The sequence below is a fragment of the Colobus angolensis genome, unplaced genomic scaffold, assembly GCF_000951035.1.
Source record: "Colobus angolensis palliatus isolate OR3802 unplaced genomic scaffold, Cang.pa_1.0 Scaffold5, whole genome shotgun sequence".
Lineage (NCBI taxonomy): Eukaryota > Metazoa > Chordata > Mammalia > Primates > Cercopithecidae > Colobus > Colobus angolensis.
Genome location: NW_012118487.1, coordinates 26,772,591 through 26,781,824, shown reverse-complemented (window position 1 = coordinate 26,781,824; position 9,234 = coordinate 26,772,591).

Genomic DNA, 9,234 nt, shown 5'->3' with positions numbered 1-9,234 from the left:
TTATGTATTATTGAGGGCATTTTATATCTGGAAGTTATAACTTGTTCTAACAGTGCTTTGCTAAACTACTTCTCTGCTGCTTCTGTTCTTTTCAAAACAATGAAAAATAGTACTTTAAGCCTCTTTTTTTTTTTTTTTTTTTTACCTTGCAAGTTAAAGGGAATCTCTTGCCACATGTGGAAGCAGCTTACGAAGTACTAATGGAATCTAGCCTCGGTAGTGGCTATCATGTTTAAACTAGTTTTCATTATCAAGAAACTTGAGTAAAAAGTTAATATATTCCCAAAGCTGATTTGCATTCTCTTGAATACTCTAGATTTTATGACTGGCAAAATCACCTAGGAAAGAAAAATATGTACTATAAATTTCTCCATTTAACAGTAGTCATCAGTCATCAGATTCTAAGTACAGTACAGTTTTCCACAATTCAGATTGTTGCCAGGCCAGCCTTCTATTAAGAATGTTGGCTGTGGGGGGAGCAGGGGATGGGAATGGGAAAGGCAAAGTTGACCACAGTGGAGAGGTGGGGATTTTCTTTTAGTCTTTTTTTGGTTATTTTGGGGAAAAATAAAAAGAAAACAAACAAAAAAGTCGGTATCACATGAAAACTTTCTAAAGCCTAGTAAATTAGTTTGTTTTTACAAATGTAACAGTTTATGGCACAGGGGAAGGAATTCTCGCCATATTGGTGAAGCAAATTCAGTACAGCTTGGTGCTGGTCAATACTCCCTTAGTAGATATCGTCAGATGTCACCAGCATTGAACTGGCACTAGCCGCAGTATCAGCATAGCAGGATGTGCAGGAAGCTCTGAACATCTTTAGCTCACTGAAATATTAGCTGGGGGATTTGCTGGACTTTAGAGGCCTGGAAAAGTAAATTTTATCAAAGAGAAGCAGAGTCAAAGCAGAGGACAAGGTAAAAGGTGATGCTTCTGTGTGAGCAGAGTCAAAGCAGAGGACAAGGTAAAAGATGATGCTTCTGTGTTAGTTGTGATCGTAGGATCACAACCCCTGTGGACCTAAAGGAATAAATAGGATAGAAATTTTGAAAGAGTCCTCTGGATAGAGACACATAACTTCTCTCAGTTACAGAAACTGTGACCCTACATTTACATTCAGGCTACTCTATCCTAAAATAACAGGGTTCCTTATACAATATGGTGTCAATTAGGTCACAGAGTTGTTGTGAAGAGATGTATAAAGTTAGACATTGCATCGATTCAAAGGGTAAAACATTCTGCCAAAAGAGAAGACTTATTTATACCTCTCTATTTAGATGTCATGTAGGAAATATAGAATAGAAGCTAGTTAGTTTCATTTATCTATTCTAAAGGCAGACAGTGGGATACATTTCAAAAGGTATATGTCCATTTGGGGCGTCTATTACAATTTACCATGAAGCAGAAAGACTTGAGAAGAAATTAGAAAATTCCAGACTTTATGAGTCTCTGTAATATAAAAGTGTTTTAAATAACCAAGCTGTCCTATGTTTGACGTATTTTCCTTTGGGGCTTGAGTAATAAACATAGATATATGGAGGGAAGAATTTTATATCAAGTTTTAATGAAAGGTTAATCACTTCAGCATCAACAAGTCATTTACTAGAAAAGACATTCTAATTCATAACTCTAAGGTTTGATATGTGTTTCCATGTATTAAGATGTAAGGAAAGGAAAAAAATGAAAATAACCAAACTTTAAATGTAGCTATTAACTTGCTTGGTGTTTCACGATGCTAATAGATTCCTGTCAAAATAGAAGCTGACTTCAGATGACCTTGGTTGAAGTTGACTAGTACTGAAATTTAATTAACTGCTGCATTACAGCAGTAAAGAATACACTTTATGGCAGGTTAGTAATGACCAGAAGTGACAAAGCCCAACAGTGTAAGTTTTTAAGCATGCTACAGAGATAGCAGAAGAGTAAAATTATATGCAAGCAACTTGAAACTTCTTGTAATAAATTGCTTCCAGTATTATAGTGATACAGACGAAGTTGATACTTTAAGGAAAATCTCAGAGCAGCAAGTTGCTGGGGAGTTTCTTTACACATATGTAAGAATGTAAGACCATTAACAGAGGATTAGAATAGTGGCCAAAATGATCCATGCTTCCTTATGCCCAAACTCTTTGCAGAGTGATTTGCAACTCTTTTCTTTAAAAGGTGGAGATTCTTTCCTTACTCCTGGAATCTGAGCTGATCTAGTGATTTGCTTTGACCAGAGCGAATGACACAGAAGTAATGCTATGTAACTCCTCACTTCAGACTTCAGAGGCCTTGCATGTCTCTGCTCCCTTTCTTGGACTCCTGTAACTTCCATATGAATAAGAAAAGACTAGCTTCCTGGAGATGAGAAACCAAATAGAACGGAGTCAGTCAGCTGGTTTATGTCATCCAAGGCGCAAGGCTTGCCAAAGAGCTCATACAAGCTCCACAAAGACAACCCTCATCATATCTTTGAGCTAACCACCAAACGGAACAGAGTCAATCAGCTGGTTTATGTCGTCCAAGGCAGAAGACTTGCAAAAGAGCCCAGACAAGCTCCACAAAGACAACCCTCATCATATCTTTGAGCTAATCCGTCAGATGACTGCAGTAGGTACATAGCCAAGGACATTCTAGAGCTGACATGCCCACACTGAATCAATGATTCCTGAGCTAAACAAATATTTGTTTTAAACCATTGAGTGTTGCAGTAATGTTACATAGCAACAGATAACTGATGTCACTGATTATATTGTGTTTGAAAGCAAGAGTTTATCAGTTAAAAGAAAATTGGGTTTTCTTTCCTTACTACCACCTGAAAAACACACTCTAGCCCTATAAGCATTTTAACACATTTCTAGATTAATTTCACATTAATTTTTGGCACAGGTGATATTTATAGGTGGTAGTAACAGGAATAAATAGTCAGAAAACCACATTTCTAGATGAAAATGTAGTGATTAATAGAAAGGAAAATTCATCAAGTTGAGTCATTTAATTTATTTTCCACTCATGTTACCTGAGATAGAAACATAACATCACCTTTTTTTTTTTTTTTTTCTCACTTTTCCTCTAGATTAAAATGGAACTGAAACTTGTAGATTGTAGCAGTCCTGAGTTTTCAGGACCTTTCCTTCCTATGTCCCCTTGGCTTTTGTATGTCAGAGCCCTATTATCTCAAGCATGAAATATGGCAAAAATGCACTTTAATGATTTTCTCAAACCAGCCTTCTCTCTTTTTAAGCCATGTATCACCCAGTAATGATTTTCAGCCTGAACCAGATTTAAAAGTTTCATTCTTCAGTTATGATCCTTCAAAGGTTGCTTTATTGCATTGTATCAATATTCCTTCATGATCCCATGCCATTTTAGTTTCTCTGTCTTCCACTTCTCATTCATTGCTCATAAAACCTTAGATGAAGTACTCTTTCCAAATGTGTCATGAAACTTTTAAACTTTAATTTAGGAACAAAAAATTATATACATGTCTATGTTTCCTCTTTTCCTAGAATGACAAAGAACTAAAATTCAATTGTGTATATTTGAAAAACTACATTTCAAATGTGTATATTTGAAAAACTATATTTCAAATATGTATATTTGAAAAACTGTAATTTTAATAAATGAAAACAAAATCAGTAAACAAATCAGTAAACTTTCAAAATAAAAGGCTTAAAATTGCCTTTCATTAAAAGGCAATTTTAAAATTGCTGCAGTTGGTGAAAAATATGAGTTTCAGTTGCGAAATGTGATGCTTGTTTTGGGAAAGAGAACGAGGGCCTCAGATATACCTGAAAGAGTGTGAAGAGGTTGGTTACTACAGAGTATATTGCAAGTATATGAAAGTAATGAGCTTAGTCTTAGAGGCTCTAACAAAACAATTACGTGAAAAGAGCAGTTAGTGAATAGGTAAAAAAAAAAAAAAGAAAGAAAGAAAGAAAGAAAGAAAAAAAAAAAGGACTACGTGTGAGAAAACATTTTAATTTCTAAATTTTCAAGGCATGATAAATCTAAGTACTGGTATCCAGCTTGAGGATGTAACAGACTGCACAGCTCAAGCACCTAGAAGGTCACGATAAGCAAACAGAATGTAGAGGATGGGTCAGCCAATAAAGAAAGTTTTGTCAGTGGGAAATTGAAACTTAAGTCAGGAAGGGGACAGGGGTACAACCTTATAAGGGAGATAATAAAACTTAGGTGATGTCCGGGGGGGATTGTAAACCCATAGTACTCAACCAGTGAGGAACTGGGTGAGGGACTTATGAGCTAGGAGATAAATTACCTGCTGTAACTGCCCCAGGTGTGCCTGCCTACCAGACACCCAATCTAGCAAGACCGCCATTAAAAGTCTCACTTCCACTGTTCTTTGTGTCTCCAAGTCTACTCTTTGGGTTTGGATAGGTGAATGTATGTTTCTCACATAAGAACAGTTGAAGCAGTTCATAGGATTGTGGCTAATATCAGATTGTGTAGTCAGAGTGTCTGGATTTTAATCCAGCTTCATACATTTACAAGATATACAACCTTAGGCAAATGTCTAACATGTCTCTGTGTACTCATCTGTAAATAAGTAATAGCTTTACCTTTTAGGGTTGTTATAAAGATTACATGAGAATATTTTATTTTGTAAAATAATCATTTTCTAACTTCCGGACATTGGCCTAAGCAAAGGGTTTATGATTAAGTTCTCAAAAGCAAATGTAACAAAAACAAAAATAGATAAATAAGACTCATTTTAGCTAAAAATCTTCTACATGGTAAAAAGAAATAATAGACAACCTACAAAATGGAAAATGATATCTGCAAGCTATGCCTGTGACAACGGACTATCAAGAATCTATAAGGAACTCGGCCAGGTGCGGTGGCTCACATCTGTAATCCCAGCACTTTGGGGGGCCAAGACGGGCAGATCACAAGGTCAGGAGATTGAGATCATCGTGGCTAACATGCTGAAAACCCATCTCTACTAAAAATACAAAAAAATAGTCAGGTGTGGTGGTGGGCACGTGTAGTCCCAGCTACTCAGAAGGCTGAGGCAGGAGAATGGCCTGAATCTGGGAGGCAAAGCTTGCAGAGATCGCATCACTGCACTCTAGCCTGGGTGACAGAGTGAGACTCTGTCTCAAAAAAAAAAAAAGTCTATAAGGAGCTCAAACAACTAAACAAGGAAAGAAATTAAAAAGTGGCCAAAGGATGTGAATAGACATTTTCAAAGGAAGACACACAAATAGCCAACAAACATATGAAAAATTTCTCAACATCACTAATCATCAGAGAAACGTAAATTAAAACCACAAAGATATACTATCTTACACCAGTCAGAAGGGCAATTATTAAAAGTCAGAAAAGAACACATGCTGGTGAGGATGCAAAGAAAAGGAAACACGTAGACATTGTTGGCTGGAATGTAAATTAATGCAACTTCTTTGGTAAACAGTATGGATATTTCTCAAAGAATTAAAAATACATCTACCCTTCAATCCTGTAATCCCACTACTGAAAGGAAAATAAATCATTATATCAAAAGGATATCTATACTTGTATGTTCATTACAACACTATTCACAGTAGCAAAGATATAGAAACACCCTAAGTGTTCATCAATGAATGACTGGATAAGTAAAATGTGGCACATATAAATCATGGAATACTACTCAGTCATAAAAAAATAATGAAATCCATGTCTTTTGCAGCAATATGGATGGAGTTGGAGGACATCATTCTAAGAGAAATAACTAAGAAACAGCAAATCAAATACCACATGTTCTCACTTATTAGTGTGAGCTAAACAATGGCTACACATTGACATTCAGAGTTGAATAATAGACATCAGAGACTCAGAAACATAGGAGGGTGGGAGGAATGTGAGGAGGGATGAGAAATTGTCTGTTGGGTACAATGTACAGTGTTCATGTGATGGTTACAGCAGAAGCGCAGACTTCATCACTATGTAATATATCCATGTAACAAAACTGCACTTCTGCCCCCTAAATCTACAAAAATAAGTAACATACTAAAAATGAAAAAGGATATATTAACATGGATAAACATGTTATTTAAAAATGAAGTACAATATTTTAAAATATTTTATATTCTAAAATTTTTGCCTTGCTCACTTTTTCTGCCACATTCACCTCCCTGCCTTAGGGTATTTGGATCCTCTTTCAACAGATCTCCTGATGTGCTCCTTCATTCCATTTATATCTGTTCAAATGACAAATCCTCAGAGTGTTCTGGCATCATCTCTCCATTTAAAATGGAAGCATTTCCTAATCTCACACTCTTGTTACTCTGCTTTTATATCTCTTCATATTGATAATATCTGACATCATATTCTGTATTTAGTTGTTTTCACTCTGTTTTTACTAGAATATAATTGAGCAAATGACAGTAGATGTTTTGCCTTCGTATTCTTGTTATTCACTGATTCAAATCCTTCTACCTAGAAAAATGTGGCTTATAAGTTCTCACTAAATATTTGTTCAGTACACGTTGAATAAATATTTTAAAAGACATTTCTATTATTTCTCACAAGATTTTAAAAAGACCAATGACAAGATTTTTTGGATGTGCAATCTATACATGAATAAGAGGAGTCTAACATCTACAAAGAAAATATTTTATTTAATATACATTTTCAATAAAGGCCAGAAACTATAGCCTGATTATCACACTTTTAATTTTTTCATGTAATTAAATTATCAAAGCACATAGATATTTTAGACTATAATTTATACCAGCTAATTCCTTAAATGATTTAAATGATTTTACTTAATAGAGTGTTCTGGAAATAAAAATACATTTTATTTTAATCAAGTAATACTTTTGAGTTGTGTAAACAAAAGTAATAGCACACCTATTCTTTATTTGATCACTATCTTTGATGGATAACTAATTGGTGCCTTCGCTTCAAATTTGAGCAGAGTTTCTAATTTGGAACTCAAAGCTAAAGTTAATTCCTAAAGTTTTCAAACCAAATTCCTCACTTTTTAAAGAAAATGTTTTGTTTTGTTTTGTTTTTGTGATTTAGGCCTGAGGGGAGAAAAGCAGCCAATGAGGAAGGTGCAAGAAGGTCACCCTAAACCTCCTTTCCTATCTATCCTATGGAACAAAAGTCTTCATCTTTCTTTCTTTTCTTTTTTTTTCGTTTTCTTTTACTTTTCCTTTTTTTTTTTTTTTTTTTTTGAGACCCTGTCTCACCCTTTCTCCCAGGCTGGAGTACAGAGGCGCAATCTCAGCTCACTGCAACCTCCACCTCCCAGGCTCGAGTGATTCTTCTGCCTCAGCCTCCCAAGTAGCTGGGAGTACAGGCGTGCACCACCACGCCCGGCTAATTTTTGCATTTTCAGTAGAGATTTGGTTTCGTCATACTGCCCAGGCTGGTCTCAAACTCCACCTTATATGATCTGCCCGCCTCGCCCTTCCAAAGTGCTGGGATTACAGTGTGAGTCACCATACCCGGCCAAAAATCTTCATCTTGTTAGGGGAAGGAAAACAAACACTGCAGTCTTTAGGACACTGAAGAAAATCTATTGCAGTTGGGACAAGGGAGCAAAATTAGAAAACAGACTACTTTTGGTAGAAAGACAGGAACAAAATATGTATCCAGAAATACAGGACGAACGGGAAGGGCAGGAACACTGAGGGGACCACTCTCCCTGAGGCCAGGGACAGAGTGCCTGCCTCAGACTGTGGCTTAATCTGAAAAACAGAAAGGATTTTCCATGCTGTCCACTGCTGGAAGACGTAAAAAAGCCATTGGGTAGGAAGCACTGAGTAACAAGCAAGAGTGGAATATTGCTGGGAGAGATAGGAATAGGATAAGGATGTCAAAAGGGACATTCTCTGAGTCACCACAAAAATGGAAAACCCAGAGTGAAAGTGTCACAACTAAAAATGTAAGAAAAAAATGCACTAGAGAGTAGAAGGTAGGTATAAAAGAGAGATAACTTCAAGGAGACTGATAAAAAGCAGTAATAGTTGTAATAAAAGCTGAGGCTGGGCGCAGTGGCTCATGCCTGTAATCCCAGCACTTCGGGAGGCCAAGGCGGGTGGATCATGAGGTCAGGCGATGGAGACTATCCTGGCTAACACGGTGAAACCCCGTCTCTACTAAAACTACAAAAATTAGCTGGGCGTGGTGCCACGCTCCTGTAGTCCCAGCTACTCAGGAGGCTGAGGCAGGAGAATGACGTGAACCCGGAAGGCGGAGGTTGCAGCGAGCACCCATCATGCCATTGCACTCCAGCCTGGGTGACAGAGCGAGACTTCATCTCAAAAACAAAAACCTAAACAAAAATCTGAATATGCACATATACAGATGTGGTAGATAAATGTAGAAAAATGAGCAAAACATGTTATTTTACATGACAAAAGGCAAAAATATGTTTTGGGAATGGGACTATCTTATATATTCAGAGAGTAAGTTTTTATGCCCTGACTCTTCCATCAGAACAGCTTTCGTTACTTTGGCTTCATGTGTGTATGCAGTGGGTTAAAAATGCTCCCTTGTACTTTCCAGGACTGATGTTTGAGCTACAGTAATGAAGAGGAAACATCAATATCGAGCATTTAATGTCGCCCTAATTTAAAGCAATTCTCATTGACTTCAGCGTGATTTCAATTAAGGGCAAGATTTGGCCAGTTAAGTTCATCTCCTTGTTTGGCAAGTCCACAAACTCCTGACTGTCACTTGGTACACAGTGGCTTCACACTCTCACACGTTCAGGCCTCCCTGCTTTCTCAGATTTGGGAACCAGAGAGAAGTCATTAAAACAAAAACTTTGTAGTGGGTAGGAAAGTATATTATTCAAGAAAAGACTTAAAGGTGTTACATGGGTGCTTTAGAAATACCTAGTTGGTATATTAAATTCAATATCATCGAATGTTGATATAGTTTTCACTTATAGCATTTTGCCATTGTATAACCTTAGCTTTCCTAAGAACAACACCGTATGTGATTAAACACTCGTAGGAAAACTATCCAACTTTTCGGAATTGTAATGTTTTATTCTTTGGTGCTTACTTAAATATTTTATATGAATACAGTTAGATATAGTTTAATTTTTATTCAGCACTATAAATATATATAACTGATTATGTAAATTACATTACACAAATTTGAAATAAAATAATGTTTAAATATAAAATAACTTTATTGGCCGGGCGCGGTGGCTCAAGCCTGTAATCCCAGCACTTTGGGAGGCCGAGACGGGTGGATCATGAGGTCAGGAGATCGAGACCATCCTGG